This window comes from Nycticebus coucang, chromosome 9, assembly GCF_027406575.1.
Source record: "Nycticebus coucang isolate mNycCou1 chromosome 9, mNycCou1.pri, whole genome shotgun sequence".
NCBI lineage: Eukaryota > Metazoa > Chordata > Mammalia > Primates > Lorisidae > Nycticebus > Nycticebus coucang.
The window spans coordinates 52,831,595-52,849,441 of record NC_069788.1 but is presented as its reverse complement, the minus strand read 5'-3'; the positions used below and the strand labels follow the sequence as shown (position 1 = coordinate 52,849,441).

The 17,847-nt window shown below is 39.4% G+C and overlaps 1 non-coding gene across 1 annotated transcript; it reads left to right on the top strand.

Moving 5' to 3' along the window:
* The first annotated feature begins 16,093 nt into the window (after positions 1 to 16,093).
* TRNAA-AGC (transfer RNA alanine (anticodon AGC)) lies at positions 16,094 to 16,166 on the top strand. The gene has a single exon. It is a non-coding gene; the product is annotated as a tRNA-Ala (tRNA).
* The last annotated feature ends 1,681 nt before the right edge of the window (positions 16,167 to 17,847 follow it).

Genomic DNA, 17,847 nt, shown 5'->3' with positions numbered 1-17,847 from the left:
GGTAGATTGCTTTGGGAAGTATAGACATTTTAACAATGTTGATTCTTCCCATCCATGAGCATGGTATGTTCTTCCATTTGTTAATATCCTCTGCTATTTCCTTTCTGAGGATTTCATAGTTTTCTTTATAGAGGTCCTTCACCTCCTTCGTTAGGTATACTCCTAGGTATTTCATTTTCTTTGAGACTATGGTGAAGGGAGTTGTGTCCTTAATTAGCTTCTCATCCTGACTGTTATTGGTGTACACAAAGGCTACTGACTTGTGGACATTGATTTTATATCCTGAAACATTACTGTATTTTTTGATGACTTCTAGGAGTCTTGTGGTTGAGTCTTTGGGGTTCTCTAAGTATAAGATCATGTCATCAGCAAAGAGGGAGAGTTTGACCTCCTCTGCTCCCATTTGGATTCCCTTTATTTCCTTGTCTTGCCTAATTGTATTGGCTAGAACTTCCAGCACTACGTTGAATAGTAAAGGTGACAGAGGACAACCTTGTCTGGTTCCAGTTCTAAGAGGAAAAGCTTTCAGTTTTACTCCATTCAGTAAAATATTGGCTATGGGTTTGTCATAGATAGCTTCAATCAGTTTTAGAAATGTGCCACCTATGCCTATACTCTTCAGTGTTCTAATTAGAAAAGGATGCTGGATTTTATCAAATGCTTTTTCTGCATCTATTGAGAGGATCATGTGATCTTTATTTTTGCCTCTGTTAATATGGTGGATAACGTTTATAGACTTGCGTATGTTAAACCAGCCTTGCATCCCTGGGATGAAGCCTACTTGATCATGATGAATGACTTTTTTGATGATAAGCTGTAATCTATTGGCTAGGATTTTGTTGAGAATTTTTGCGTCTATATTCATGAGTGAGATTGGTCTGAAATTCTCCTTTTTGTTTGGGTCTTTTCCTGGTTTTGGTATCAGGGTGATGTTTGCTTCATAGAATGTGTTGGGGAAGATTCCTTCTTCCTCAATTTTTTGGAATAATTTCTGTAGTACAGGAATAAGCTCTTCCTTGAAGGTTTGATAGAATTCTGGAGTGAAGCCATCTGGACCAGGGCATTTTTTGGTTGGAAGCTTTTTTATTGTTTCTTTGATCTCAGTGCTTGAAATTGGTCTGTTCAGGAGCTCTATTTCTTCCTGGCTGAGTCTAGGGAGAGGGTGTGATTCCAAATATTGATCCATTTCTTTCACATTGTCAAATTTCTGGGCATAGAGTTTCTGGTAGTATTCAGAGATGATCTCTTGTATCTCTGTGGGATCAGTTGTTATTTCCCCTTTATCATTTCTGATTGAGGTTACTAGAGATTTTACTTTTCTATTCCTCATTAGTCTGGCCAATGGTTTATCTATTTTGTTTATTTTTTCAGAAAACCAACTCCTTGTTTCATTAATTTTCTGAATGATTCTTTTGTTTTCAATTTCATTGATCTCTGATTTGATTTTGGATATTTCTTTTCTTTTACTGAGTTTAGGCTTAGATTGTTCTTCTTTTTCCAATTCCATAAGATCTTTTGTGAGATGGTTGATGTGCTCTCTTTCTGTTTTTCGAATGTAGGCATCTAAAGCGATGAATTTTCCTCTCAAAACTGCTTTTGCAGTATCCCATAGGTTTTGGTAGCTTGTGTCTTCATTGTTGTTATGCTCAAGGAAGTTAATGATTTCCTGTTTTATTTCTTCCTGCACCCATCTGTTATTCAACAGAAGATTGTTTAATTTCCATGCCTTTGGGTGGGGTCGAGCATTTTTGTTAGAGTTGAGTTCCACCTTTAGTGCCTTATGGTCTGAGAAGATACAAGGTAAAATTTCAATTCTTTTGATTCTGTTGATATTTGTTTTGTGTCCCAGGATATGATCAATTTTGGAGAATGTTCCATGGGGTGATGAGAAGAATGTATATTCTTTATCTTTGGGATGGAGTGTTCTATATGCGTCTATCAAGCACAGTTGTTCTAGGGTCTCATTTAAATCTCTTATATCCTTGTTTAATTTCTGTTTAGAGGATCTGTCCAGCTCTGTAAGAGGAGTGTTAAGGTCTCCTGTTATTATGGTATTATCAGATATCATATTGCTCAGAGTGAGTAAGGTCTGTTTCCAGAATCTGGGAGCATTTAAATTGGGTGCATAGATATTTAGAATTGAAATGTCTTCTTGTTGTATTTTTCCCTTGACCAATATAAAGTGACCATCTTTGTCTTTTTTGACTTTAGTTGCTTTAAATCCACATGTATCTGAAAATAAGATTGCAACTCCTCTTTTCTTCTGCATTCCATTTGCCTGAAAAATTGTCTTCCAACCCTTGACTCGGAGCTTTAATTTGTCTTTTGAAGCCAGGTGTGTTTCTTGCAGACAGCAAATGGATGGCTTGTGTTTTTTAATCCAGTCCAGCAATCTATGTCTCTTCAGTGGGGAATTCAAGCCATTAACATTTATTGAGATAATTGACAAGTGTGGTAGTATTCTATTCGTCTTATTTTGTGAGAGTCCATTGCTTAGTTTTATCTTTTGCATCAGTGTGGAGGTTAGGTTCTGTCCTTTAATTTCTGAGTTCTTACTTTGCTGCTGATCCATTGTGGTGGTCAGTGTGCAGAACAGGTTGAAGTATATCCTGTAGAGCTGGTCTTGTTGTGGCGAATTTCCTCAATGTTTGTATATCTGTAAATGATTTGATTTCTCTGTCAATTTTGAAGCTTAGCTTAGCAGGGTACAGAATTCTGGGCTGGAAATTGTTCTGTTTAAGTAGATTAAAGGTAGATGACCACTGTCTTCTTGCTTGGAAAGTTTCATTAGAGAAGTCTGCAGTCACTCTGATGGATTTGCCCCGTAGGTCAACTGGCGCTTACTCCTGGCAGCTTGCAGAATCTTTTCTTTTGTCTTGACTTTGGACAGGTTCATCACAATGTGTCTTAGAGAAGCTCAGTTAGAGTTGAGGTGACCTGGTGTCCGATAGCCCTCTGAAAGCAGTGTGTCAGAATCTTTGGTGATATTTGGGAAATTTTCTTTTATAATATTCTCTAGTATGGCTTCCATTCCTCTGGGGCATTCTTCTTCCCCTTCTGGAATTCCTATAACTCGTATGTTGGAACGCTTCATAAAGTCCCATAATTGTGACAGTGAACGTTCTGCTTTCTCTCTCTTCTTTTCTGCCTCTTTTACTATCTGAGTTATCTCAAAAACTTTGTCTTCTACCTCTGAAATTCTTTCTTCTGCATGGTCTAACCTGTTGCTGATACTTTGCATTGGATCTTTAAGTTCCCTGATTGACTGTTTCATTTCCTTCAGCTCTGCTATATCCTTTTTATGTTCTTCATATCGTTCATCTCTGATTTGATTCTGTTTTTGGATTTCCTTTTGGTTATTTTCCACTTTATTAGCAGTTTCCTTCATTGTTTCCATCATTTCTTTCATTGTTTTCATCATGTGTATTCTAAATTCCCTTTCTGTCATTCCTAACATTTCTGTATAGGTGGAATCCTCTGCAGTAGCTTCCTCATGGTCCCTTGGCAGAGTTGTTCTGGACTGGTTCTTCATGTTGCCTGGAGTTTTCTGCTGATTCTTCCTCATGAGTGATTTCTTTTATCTGTTTCCTTACCCTAATTTTCCTTTCACTTCCTCTTGCTCTTTATGTTCTCATGCCTGTGGACTAAGGGTTACAGGACCAGAAGGGTGAGAAGGTTGAAGAGCAAAAAAGGGATGACAGAAAGGAGGACTGAGTGATAAGAAAGAAAAAAAGAAAAATAGAGAAAGGAGAGGGGGTGGGTAAAAGGAATATTGACAAAAAGAAGAGAGGCATGGAAAGAGGGAGACAGAGCAATGTAGGTGTACAGTAGGGTACTTTGATACAACCTTAAAAAAAAAAAACACCTTCTGGGGGTGCCCAGTGGGGTGGTTCCCTTGAGGTCAGCAGCTCTTTGTTAACCTGATCAGACACAGTACCCCACCTCCACCAAATAGAGAGGAAAGACAAAAGTGCTATAAATCAAACCAAAACAAGCAAACAGAAAACTTTACGGGATAAAATTGGCTGGAAAAACCAAATAATAGCGGTAGAAACACTAACAAAAATGAAGTTCTAATTATTGAAATAGGCAGCAATGGGAAATTATAATTAAACTAGAAAAATTGAGAAAGAAAAAGGATCTGTATGGAAAAGGTTGAACTTAAAAAACAAAACAACAATCAACAACATCAAAATAAAAAAAACAACCAAACCAAAAAAAAAAAAAAAAAAAACACAACCAAAAACAAAGCAGTATGTATATGTTATTGAATATTGTCTGGGCAACACGTGGTCTTCTCGGGTATGAGATGTTAATCACAGTTCTGATACGACTGGAGGCTGCTAGTTTCTCAAACCCCAGCAGGTAGACACCCTAAATCTCTCTTCAGCCCACTTAAAAGGCAGTTCGTGCTTGTTCACTTGCTGAGCAGAAGCTTTCCCAGGGAAGTGCTTGTCACTGGAATCACTGCTGAAGTGGCTATCCACTTACCCTGTGTGCCAAAACCGGTCTCCCTCTGCCCCCGAGGGTTAGGGCTCAGTTAGGTCTGAGCTGCACAGGCTGCTCAGACCCCGCCCTTAGGCTACGTGGTCGCTTGGTTACCAGCTCCCACCCATTCCAGCTCTGCGACCCTGAGGGCGGAGCTTGCCGGGGCAGATCACTCACAATGGCTGCCTGTGACCCAGAGCCAAACACTATTAGCTCCATCTGGCTCAGCGGCCCAGACTGGGGCCCCAGACAAAGGCCAAAGTTCTCCGCACTCCCGCTCAGGCTCTCCCCAAGGCAGTTCAGCTGAGTGCCAAGTCCAAAGACACCAAAACAGTTCACAGGTAAGACATTTCTGGTTTGCAGTCTCGCTGCTACTGAACTTATAGTTGCGGGCGGGTTTAGACTGATTGAACACACACGACCACTTGCCGGTTTTCCACTGTTTTAGCCCTCCTCTTGGGGTCCAGAAGTCTCTCGCTGACTCCCTGTATCCTCTCAGGGGTGATGATAGGCAGATCCCACCAGCCAGAGATGCCTGGAGTCCTATCTCCCCAGACTCATGGTGCCCAGATGCAAGGAAGCTGTTACTTGGCTGCCATCTTGCTCTGCCTCCCAATGTATTTTTTTTTTTTTTAAAGGGCTTACACTTTTTGAGTTCCTTCTAGGAAAGTTTTGCCTACCTCAAATGTGTACATATTTATTTTCTTGGTTTCTTCTACAGATTTGATATTTTAGTATTAAGCATTATGTATATAAGCTATTTTGATTTATTTTTCATATAATATGTGAGATAAGGGAAGATAATTCTTTTTCCCATATTCAGTTACTTAGGACCATTTGTTAAAAAGACTTTTTTTCCCATTAAATTACATTTACCTTTGTCATAAATCAATTGACCTAATATGTAGGTCAATTTCAGAACTCTCTATTATATGCCATTAATCTATAAATGCATCCTTGAGAGAATAACCACACAATTTTGATTACTGTAGCTTTACAACAAACCTTGAAATTATGTGGTATAAGTCTTCTTCTTTTTTTCCTAATTATTCTGGTTTTCAATTTCTAAAAAAAAAAAATCTACTGTGATATTGATTGTGATTTCATTGAATCTATAGATCAATTTAAAGAAAAAACTGACATATTAATAATATCGAATTTTATAATATGTAAATATAGCAAATGACAATTGTTTAGGATTTCTTTAGTTTCTTTCAATTAATAACTTGTTAGTTATAGAAATTTCTTAAGTTCCTATTACTTATCAGAAGAAGTTTTCTTTTGTTCATTGTTTACTGAGAATTTTTTAAAAATCGTTAATGGGTGATGAATTTGGTCAAATATTTTTTGTGCATCTAATGAGATTATTATACCTATCCTTTTTGTCAAATTAATGTGATGTATTACATGTGATTGGCTTTCCAGTGATAAACTAATCTTTCCTTTCTGAGATAACTTTTCGTAATTCATGGGACATTATATTGAGAAGTTCATGGATAGAGGTGAGGTAATGGTCTGCAAAAGAAGAGGAGGTTGGTTAAAAAATTAAGAAGAGGTTTTATTAGGAGGAAAAGAGCGTAGAGGAATCTGACCAATAGTCAGCTCACTCTCACACAATTTCAAGAGCTTTTATTAGCCTTATTCATGTAGTTGGAATGTATGTGTATGTGTGTGTGTTTGTGTGTGGAGGGGTTGTTAGGAGAGCCATTCTCTTCTGTAGGGTGACTGATCTTTGTACTGGGGACTAATCTCGAAGTTCCTCCCTCTGCAAAGGTGCTGATTTTTGTACCAAGGGCTTGTCTCTGGTTCTGGCCAGGACTAGTAAGGGAATTAGCTATTCTGTCATTTCTCAGGAACACCGGTCTTGAAGCATCCAGGACCGTGGGGAGGAGGGATTGCTGTGATCATGCTATTTGGTTCTGACCTGCATTTTCTCACTAGCTGTCCTCCCAAAATTGTTGAACTTTTGTCAGAGTCGTAAGTATTCCTTCCTCACAATGTAGATAATGCTGAATTCAATTTGTTAATATTTTATTTAAAAAAAATTTTTTTTGAGACAGAGTCTCAAGCTGTCACCCTAGGTAGAGTGCTGTGGCGTCCCAGCTCACACCAATCTCCAACTCTTGGGCTCAAGTGATCCTCTTGCCTCAGTTTTTCTGTTTTTAGTAGAGACAGGGGTCTTGCTTTTTCTTCAGGCTGGTCCCAAACTTGTGAGCTCAAGCAATCCATCCGCCTCAGCCTCCCAGAGTGCTAGAATTACAAGCATGAGCCACCATGCCTGGCCAATTTGTTAATGTTTTAAAATAATTTTTGCCTTTATTATGTTCATGAGGGATTTTGCCCTCTGACTTTCTTTTCTTATAATGAATATCTACTTTTTTTATCAGGGTAAAAAAAGGTCAATCTCTTAGTAGAATTAATGACACACAAAATTGTTTTAAAAATACACAGAAAGGTTATTATTGTAAATACTGTTCATGGTTGGTTTGTCTGTTTGTTTGTTTTTGTAGAGGGAATGCCTCCAGCCATGTAGATGTAAGTGGAGATAGAGAGTAAGACAGAATGGCACAGACAAAAGCACATTTGAGAATTATTTCTTCACTCAATCATTCATTCAGTAGGTCAGTCAGTGAACTAATATTAACTAAACACCTATTATGTTTATTGTCAGAAAAGGAGACCATGGAAGGTGTAAGGATGACTAAGATTTCTGAGGAAGGGCAAAGCCAGGTGGTTGGGCCACAGGACAGAAAAGAGCAGCCAAAGACAAGTATAATTGTCCTTGATCCTGCAACTGATATGGTCTGTCATTAGGTGAATGCTGGAAAGGTGTGGACTCTACCAATCCTGGGTGTGGAATCGTTTGGGCATAGCACTGGCTGTTATACAAAGTAATTTCCAAGCTGTTTTAGTTACTTCCTTTGAAGGCTGGGAATGGTACATTCTCTCTCTCTTAGTGCAGCTGGAGTGCATCAATTTTGTGATCTGCAAGTCTTGATTTCAGACCTCAGAAAGAGCAGCCTTTTGATTGTTCTTTCTGCAGAACAAATTAAATGTCTGCTCAAGGGAATTGCACAATACAAATTCTGCCATTTAGTGGAAAGTAGAGAAATGTAGCCAAAACAAAGAAGTCACTAGGTTTTTGGGGGGTTTCATTTTGGCTTCCCAGTGGAATTGAGTGGTGAAGAGATTTAGATTATACCATAAAATATTGTGTTAGATAATTACTCTTCCTCTCCAGCTGACAAAGGAAGCAGGAGAAATTTCTATTCCGACTTTAGGCTCTGAAGGTCACCCAACAAAAATTATGGGTGGACGAAGTAATTCATTCTCTTAACCATCCAACAACTATTTCTAGAGCACAAATCTTGTTAAGAGACTGGGGTGCAGCCATTGGAGAGTAAATAAAACCTGCCCTTATAAAATCACATCCCCCCAGGAGGAGTGGAGAGAGACAAACAGGAAACAAACAAGAAAATACCTACGAATTTATGTGACTAAGTCAACAGTGGGACAATCTGTAAGCAGTAAAGGTGTTGGAGCGTCCAGCTGGCACATTCAGCTTTTATGAGGACTGGGGGTGGAGGGCAGTAAATCTTTCCCTTGTTTTTTCTTCACATGCAAAATGAGGATTGTGTGGTTCTCTGAGTGGATTCACAGAACCCAGAGAAGAGTCTGAGCAGTAGTAGGAACTGCTCAGTAAGCACTAGCTTTTGCTTTAGTTGCCGTCTCCCTGTGGATTGCTGGCTTCTCACATAGAGCTGTGTCATAGGTGCTCCTTAGGGGGTTGACTAGTGGATTTACAGGGGGAGGTAGAACCTATTAGGGTTCTCTTCCTGGTTAGTGTAGGCTTCTTTCTAAGGTTTCACATAGTCCCTTGGTGAGAAAAGAGCCCTAAATGGGGCTGCGAAGTGGAATGCTATATTGGAAAAACAGGAAGCCTTGCATGGAGGGGCATCATTTGAGCAGAGACCAATGCTGAGACCAATGCTCAGGAGGTCAAAAGCAACAAATCTGACTAGAATATCCACAGTGGAGAGAAAAATCTTGTTTTCATATACACATTTCAAGTCAAAATGCATCCAAAGAAATACATCTGCCCTTTAATTTGAATGGCATATGACCCAGAGTTCTTGTGTATTGGCCTCTTGAAGGAAATGAACTACAGAAACTTATTTCTTTCATCTTGGAGGAAAAACCCTCCCCATTATATCTGATTCAAAATTCATGTAGGTAAGTAGGATGAGAAGGAATTCTGACTTCCAGAGCATTAATGTGTCTGTTTACTTTCCTTAAAATTAACTGCTGAGTAAAAGCTCTATTTTCCATAATTTTCAGTGATATCTTAAAATTCTTTCCCCCCCCCAACTTACCCTTGTCCCAGCATCCTAGAGTCTGCTTATGCCAATCTTATCTTTCTTAGTTGGATAAGGGGAGGGATATATCCTATAACGTGACCAGGGCCATATTTTGGTGGACCATAGTGCAGATGTGAGATCCTATGGACACCCCTCCTCCCCCCACCTCTTCCACCTGTATGACTCTGTTTCAAAATTTAAGTTACAATCCTTGTCCTATTTTTATTCTTTTCAGTGTAACAAAGAAATTTTATTTAAGAACAAAGAGAAAATGTAGAGTGCTTCCAAAGAGGGTTGGAAGTGGGTCCCTCTCATGAAGGAGAAGAGGTGAGAGAGATGGAGGTGCAAAAGCAGTGCAGAGGTATTAATACCCTTTTTTTCTCTGTTGGAAATTAGTTGAGAATCTTTCATTGGTCTCTCTGCAATTCCTGCAGGAATTATTGCTCTTTTCTATTGGTTGTTCATTATTGTCCTTTTCTATTGGTCATTGATCACCTGGGTTAACTCATGCCCACATTCTTCTCCCATTTTTGGCAAGAGCTGCTAAGTGGTGAATGTTCCTATGGGCCCTCTAGACTTCCTTGCTCTGCAGGCCAGGCTTTCCTCCCATCCCTAAGGAGGTATGGTTGAGAAAGCTTGAAGGAAAAAATGGATGGACAATGACTGCACTTGGCTACTTCTTGCTGTCAAAAAGGGGCATTGGCCTACCTATCAGGGACCATGGTCAGGTTCCCTACTTCAAAGGGGGTTCAGGGGATTGGAAGTTTCTGGCCACTTTCCAGCCCCATTTTTAAAGCAAGATAACATGGCCATGATACCAAATATATATCCTACTACCCTACTAGGCCTTTTGCTTCTTTATGCCTTTTCAAGAAAGTGAAATTGTGTCAGAACTAGATTGTTTTCAAGACAAAATACTATAGGTCTTCATTCTCAGACATTCTATGGCAGAAATAACAGGTTTTCATTGTGCTTTTGGCTGGGCTTATGTTGGAGATGCTCTGTCCTCAGTTGAGTCCAGGACCCTACCACCACAGAGCCTATAATGACAGCCCAGATCAAAACCTTCAGAAATGGGTGTAAATTTATGAAACAAACAGAATGGTTTTACATTTCCTCATATAGAGCCAGAGATGAATTGTTTTCCTCTTTTCAGAGACAGCTGAAATTTTCTTACAATATGGGGAAATGGCAGTTAATGCTGTAAATGTATTTAATCCTCATTATTTATCAGAACTTAATGAGAGCCAAAAATGTGAAGGGAAGAGAAAGAGTGCTGTGATTTTGCTGTGCTAGCGGGACAAACCTTACATTTTGCCATTCACTGGCAAACTTTTCTCTCCTTCAACTTGAGCTAAAGCCTCTTAGATGCAAGCATTCGATGGATGATGCTCTTAAAGACTCTGTGAATGGCTAGTCCTTCAGTAAACCCAAGATTTGGTGAGCCTAGGGGTTCAGGATGTAATGCACAAATGAGTACTTAAGGAAAGAGTATATCTTGATGTGCTGGCATTGCTAGTAATAATGATTTAATAAGCTTAAAATCAATATTCAATTGTTTGTTGTAAGTAGGCCAGGAAATGAATTAAGAAAATGATTGCAGAGGATCATCAAATGGGAACAGAGACAGGAAAGAAGTGAATTAGAGAAACCCCAAATCTGGTGCAAAATTCACAGCCTGGTAGCCTGACCCCTTTAAGATGAAGAGGCTATCTTTCTGAAATTTCACTCCTCCCCCAGTACAACTCCTCTGCCAAGTCACCTAGCAGACAAGGCTCACCCAGGCCTGGCTGCCCTCTCAGGGAGAGTGAGTTCTTTGGGGGAGTTAGGGAAAGTAGAACATTTAGACCTCATTAAAGAGAGAAAGGATCTCTCAGGACAAGATAAGGATAAAAATATCTCTTTCATCACCTTGGTATGGTCAATAGCAATCAGTACTGAGCACAAGGCTTCTTGAGTGTTAATTGCCACTCCTGTGATTTGTGTGCGTGCCCTAATTAGGGTCTGCTTTGACATCCTGCTTCTGAACTATATTCCCTGTCCCATGCTCTGTGTTAAGATCATAAATAACTTAAAGCGATAATGGTAAAAAGGTAAATCAGTCTAATTAATGTAGTTAGTTAAAGAAATACTTTGGTTAGAAAATGCAAGCCCAGCAATAACCATGACATAAGGTTTAGCCTTTCCACATTAGATTCATGATTAAAATAATGGTGTATGCAATAAAAACAGAGCTAGCCTGGAGCAAGGGGCTGTCCATGGTCCTCACGTTTGAAGGTGGACAGACCCAGCTGCTCTTTAAAAAACTTTCTCTTAGTGACTCGACTTTTCATTTTCCCCTCATTCTCTCATCTCTGCCAGCCACTGGGAGGGAACTCATGGCATAATTTGGGGCTGGTGTCCAGCAGCAGGGTCTTAAAGTGGCATGTGATAAGTCTTGCATTTTGACTCTGATGCTCTGTGGTAATAGGGATTCTATGCAGGCTGATTGTTCAACTGTCCACCAGGGCCCTTTCTTCAACTTCCAGCTCCTGACTAACATCTCCTCTACTCTAGCCTCAGACTTAATAAGGTGCTGATTTCTTGGCACTAGTCACCAAATGAAATGTCACTTTGTTTGAGAGGCTCTCTCCCTAACTAAAGCCACTTATTCATGATTTCTGCTGATCACATGGACTTAGTGCATCTCCCTCATAAACACCATGTGTTTTAGAAGGTGCCTTACAAAGTTTTATTCTTTTAAATTTTCTATCTCTCCTTTGGAATGTGAGGTTCTTTAGATTCAAATCACTGTTGGGCCTCACTTTATCCTCAGTGCCTAAGGTTAAGCCATAAAATAAAAATACCACCTTGAAACATAGATAATAGATAATGATAAGGAACAGGTAAGTCAAATAAACGTTAATAACCCAATTATCCTATCACACTTCCAAAATATTAATTTCTATACCTGTTAATTCATTTTTCTCTTTTTGAGCTTTAACCAATAGTTTGAATTTGACAGATGACTGATAATTTATTTATAGTGCGTAATTTTTATTTTCCCCGAGCAAAATTTTTTTAAATTATTGAATAACAAATACAGGCATAAGGGACCACGGATTTTTAGGACTCTCCTTTATAATGCTATCATAGCTATAATTTGAATGTTGGGTAAAACTAGAACAGAATGAAGAGCCTAGTTTGCAAGAATTTTCCTATAAGCACTTCCTTCTGCACATGTCCTTGATTTCCAGTTTCTTTCTGCTTTCCACAGATGAAGCCCTATAGTAGTACCCCTATCTTTGGCTCCTTCTAGGGAGCACCAGGATGAAGTGGGCTTTAGGATTTAACTAGTGAGGCTGTGAGGATGCTTACACTATGAAGAGCACAAATCTTTAATGTTCTGTGAGCCTGAAAACTGAAAATGAACAATGTGAGGGAAGAAGAGGAGACAGTGGTCACACTAAGAATCCTGACAGTGTAAACAGCACAGTAGCCTTTTTAGGACAGTCAAATATTCTTCTAAACACTTCATTGTTTGTGGCACCAGTGATAAAATAATAACATACTGATTGGGTTGTAGGAAATTGCTTCCTCAATTTTCTTTTTTTTTTTTTTTTTCCCCTCTTCAAGATTAATCTTTATTTTAATTATAAGCCAAGCATGATGATATTGTGTCTTGATACTTTTGCAAGAGCACTAATTAGTAAGTGGAGTGTCCTTTTTTGTTGCAGTTTGACCAGGGCCAGGCTTGAACCTGCCACCGTCGGCATATGGTGCCAGCACCCTACCCACTGGGCCACAGGCGCCACCCAGAGTGTCCTTTTTTAATGACCACTATTCAGGATGAAAGGTCTTGTATATTATTCAATGCCGAAGGTTCAATATACATGAATCTTTGTCCATCAGCTTTCCAAGTGGCGATCATGAGAGCAACCAAATGGTTGCTATGGTTTTTCAAAATGTTATTATTTTATATTAGAAAATGGGTACCCTCAGATAGTTTTAAACTTGTATTTGCCTTTGTTTGTTTGTTTGTTTGTTTGAGACAGAGTCTCACTTTTCGCTTTTAGTAGAGTGCTGTGGAGTCACAGCTCACAGCAACCTCAAACTCTTGGGCCTAAGCAATTCTCTTGCTTCAGCCTCCCAAGTAGCTGGGACTACAAGAGCCTGGCTATTTTTTTGTTGCAGTTGTTGAGCTGGCCCGGGCCGGGTTCAAACCCACCACTCTCCATGTATGTGGCTGGCACTGTAACCACTGTGCTACGGGCGCTGAGTCATATTTGTTATTTTTTTAATGGTATCATAGAAACATCTTCACAGAGAATGGGATATGGAGTCCAAGATTTGCTCACACTATTGGTTTTGAGGAGTAACTTGATCTTTCCTGAGTTCTAGTGGATAGAGCACACACACCCTCAACCTTGGCAAACACAATGAAGTCCAGATCTGAATTCTTTTTTTTTTTTTTTTTTTTATTGTTGGGGATTCATTGAGGGTACAATAAGCCAGGTCTCAATTTTCTTTTCTTTTCAGTGGTAGAAGGAAGATGATATGCTCATTTCTCATTTACGTGGTATCAAAATAACCCAGAGATGGCTTTTTGAAGGTTAGCTTGTCAGAGCTTGCTCTCCGTGGAAAGGATAGTGCAATTGCTCACTTTAAAGTCTGAATAAGAAGAGGCATCTGCAGGCTGGGAGTTGCTAGGACATCCCCTCTTGGAATTTCCTGACTCTCTGAGTTAAGAGGGAAGGAGACAACAATTAAGTTCTTGAAATACAGACTAAGAGAGATTCAAAAGAAATAAAAAAGAATCCAAGATAAATCCTCTATTAGATTCTTTTGTATGAATTCATTTGGCCTGAAAAATTGGGCCTTAATATATATTCATATTCTCATCATCTAATTTGTTTTCTTTTCTTTTCACGTTCACAAAGAAGCCTGTTGCTACCAACTGAATGAGGAAATTAGTTAGTAGAAACACAGCTGCAACAACATAAGATGTTGAGAGACATTTCCTTAAAGGTAAATAGTACTCTGCATGTAAGGACTTTTTCAGCATTATTTATTAGCAATTGAACTGAATGTATTTTTACCTAAGTTGGTTGATAATAGCTTTTCACCTAACCTAAGTATCATCATCCCAATTTTACAGATGACACTGAATCTGAGGAGTTCAATTATAGCCATATACAGCCATAAAGAGCAAAAGCAGGGTATTATGAAAAAAAATCTTTCTAAACATGAAAAGCACGAGCTTTTGCTTCACATAACACATAGTCTCACCATCTGTTTTCTCCACATTCACCCACTTATTTATACATTCTTTCATTCTCATTAGAAATACATGTAAGTGAGTGGATTTAATCTTTCTTTCATCAGACATTGGTTCAGAATCTTTTTTCTTTTCTTTTCTTTTTTCTTTCTTTTTTTTTTTTTTTGAGACAGAATCTCACTTTGTCACCCTGGTGTAGAGTGCCTGGCATCTTAGCTCACAGTAACCTCAAACTCTTGGGCTTGAGCAATCCTCTTGTCTTAGCTTCCCCAGTAGATGTGACTACAGGCATAGACCACAACTCTTGCTAGTTTTTCTATTTTTAGTAGAGATGGGTCTCACTCTTGCTCAGGTGGTCTGGAAATCCTGAGCTCAAGCAATCCACCTGCCTCAGCCTCCCAGAGTGATAGGATTACAGGCGTGCATCACTGAGCCAGGCCAGAATCTCTTCTGTGGCTGCCACCCCAGGCTTAAGAATTCCCAGTACCTTCCTCTCACTGTTCTTCAAATCTGTACACCCAATATCTTGACAAATACTGTAGATTCTTCCTGCATAACCGCTCCAGAATATTTTTCTTCCTTTTCATTCATTCTTCAATGATTTTGGCAGATGCATTCTGTACCAAGTGTAAACTGGACTGACGCTGCAGAAAGACTCAAGCTGTTCACCTTAGGAGCTGACCAAATAAATGTGGATAAACCTCAATTCTTTAATATCTTTACAATTTCTTTCACTCTTTCTCCTATTCCAGTTTTCTCATTTCCGAGGTTGAGGACATTCAAAACTAAGGAACATCTTTTTTTCTAAGATGTTACTATAATTATTTAAGCCATTTGCCTGGATTTTTTTCCAGTTACTCTTAAGCTTTCATTATGCTCTCCTCAAACATACCTCCAGATGTCCAGGCTTTTCAATCACTCTTCCCTCCTTGAGTATTTCTCTCTCTCTCTCTCTCTCTCCACTCAGACCAGTTTTCTCCACCCTTTGTAAAATCCTCATCTGCATCTTTCCATGTACAATTTTGGATTCCTTCACTCTGATATAATCCTGCCTCTTATTCTTTATCCCGGGTTCCTTCCTTCCTTCCTACCCTCCCCCCCTCCTTTCCTTTTATGTTCTCACCAAGGATGGTTATGAAACTTTTACATGGCACAATTCACCAAGAAAGGAACATACATATCAGATGTAAGAAAAAAAAGCACTCCTCCGCCCCCCTAGTTTAAATCGAACAAGTGTAATTCTTCCCACAGGAATTCCTACATTCCTGCCAGTTTTCTCCACCCTATGTAAAATCCTCATCTGTGTCTCTCAATGTACATTTTTTGATTCCTTCACTGTGATATGATCTTGCCTCTTATTCTTTATCGCTGGCGCCTTTCCTCCCTTACCTCTGTACCTCACTCCCTTTCTTCCTATTATGTTTTCACCGAGTATGGTTATGAAACTTTAACATGACACACTTCACCAAGAATGGAACATACATATCAGATGTAAGAAAAAGAAACACTCCCCTCGGAGTTTCCGTGGCTGGCGTAGTGGTCATCACGCTGGCCTTCCAAGGGAGACCTCCTAGATTAGAAAATAGCAGGAGCTTTTTATCTTCCAGAAATCGCGCCCCTCCACCTCCGCCCCCCCGTCCCCACCTCCTAGGTGGTCCGAGCTACCAGGAACTAGGGATAATCCAGAACTCTCTTCTTTAAAAAAGAAAATCTTATTACCGTCCTCGGGTATCTGTGCCACATTAGCCACGCTGTTCTGGGTGGTTTCTTCCGTTCTGTAACATCAGAAACTTAAAATGTTGGTGGCGCCAGAGTTCCCGGGTTACCTTTTGTCCTCCTTCCTGGCAGAACAAAGGTACCGATCGCTCTCTTGCCCTGGGCGGTCAATGAAAAGATCCGCCCTCAGTTGAACCCTGGTTTCAAGTTAAAGACCTTAAAATACGCGATACTTGAGGTGGCCCACAAGAGATTAAAGAGGCTTTAGAGACCCGGGGAATTAGCTCAGATGGTAGAGCGCTCGCTTAGCATGCGAGAGGTAGTGGGATCGATGCCCACATTCTCCAAGTTTTTCTCTATTGGATCTCGGCTCTCCAAGCGACTAGAATCCTTCAACCTGGGGGCGGGGGGACGAGAGAAATAGACACTGAACGCGGTGGTAATTGTGGCACCAATATGGTTCATGATGTGTCGGCTCAAAGGATACGTACAGGGCTGCAGATGACTCTACTGACGTTCACTATAGTGTATAGATCCACCAATTTGTAATTTGTTTTCTGTTTCTTCCAGGAGCTGAGACACCGACATATTTTCAATTGCTCTTTTCCTCCATTTCCTCCTGCAGCTTGGTCCTAAATGGAGGCACACAGTGCTGAAAAGTACAGGGCATGGCCACCCGGGTAAATAAAGCCTCAGCTTTTTGGTCAGGGGACTGAAACCGGGAGTCCCAAGCAACCAGAACCTACAGAAAAAGACAGTGTGGAAAGCAAACCCATAAAGTTGTGAACTCCTGGGGGCACCCGCGAGCTGTGAATAAATGGCTCTGATCCTAAACAACTTACTAAAAAGAGCTTGAGAACTGAGCTAAGTAATAGCACACTTTCCAGTTCTCATTGGCCACCGAGTTGCACCCACTCCAGAAATCTCCCAATAGCATTGTAAAGGCTCTGAAAGTAGAAATGATTTCGAAACCACAACACACAGAAGGCTGGTCCTTGCTTGGCATTTAAGATTTCAAAGAGATACAGTATTTCATCACATAATACAAAATGTTCCGTACATAACCCAAAATTACTCAGAATATAAATAACAGGTAAAATCTTAACTCATTTAGGAAAGAGAACCCATGGGTAACAACACTGAGATGACACAGATGTTGAAATAATCTGACAAATACTTTAAGACAGTTATTATAACAATGCTCCAAAAATCAGGGGCTAATACTCTTGAAGTGAATGGAAAGTTAGAAAGCCTTAGCAAATAATTGGAAGATATAAACATAAACTTTCAACTAAATAATTAAGAGATGCATCAACAAGAACTATTGCAGAGGTGTGGGAAACTTCAGTTGATGGTCTCAAAAGCAGAGTGAGATAACTGTGGAAAAAGCCAGTAAACTTGAAAATAAAACAATACTACCTAGCTAATATGAACAACAGAAAGAAAGGAATACATTTAAAAATGAACAGTGCCTCAGGGACAAATAGAAATATAGTGTAAATCTAATATTCACATCACACTCCCAGAAAGAGATCTCTGGGGGAAAATACTTTAAGAATTCATGGCTGAACACATACCAAATTTGACAAAAGACGTAAACCAGTTTAAAGAAGTCCATCAAACTTAAAGCAAGATAAATTGAAAGAGATCAATTCCCAGACACGTCACAACCAAACTACTGAAAACTAATGGGAAAAAAAATCATCAAAGCAGACAAAAGAAAATAAAACTACAATTTATTTGTAGAATCCAATAATTCTGGATTTATCATCAGAAACAGTTGGGGCCAGAAGGAAATGTCATGACATTGATTAAATGCCAAAAGAAAAGACCTGTCAACCCAGAATGTTGGGTATAGCTAAAATATTTTTTAGACATAAAGATGAATGATTTGAAGCTAAACCGAGAGAATTGATCACAAACAGACTATTATTCTTTTCTTGAGTTCTTTAAGGTTTCATTATTGAAAGCAAAACTTGTAATATCTAGTAATACTATATATAAAGAGATTATACAGTAAAGAGACTT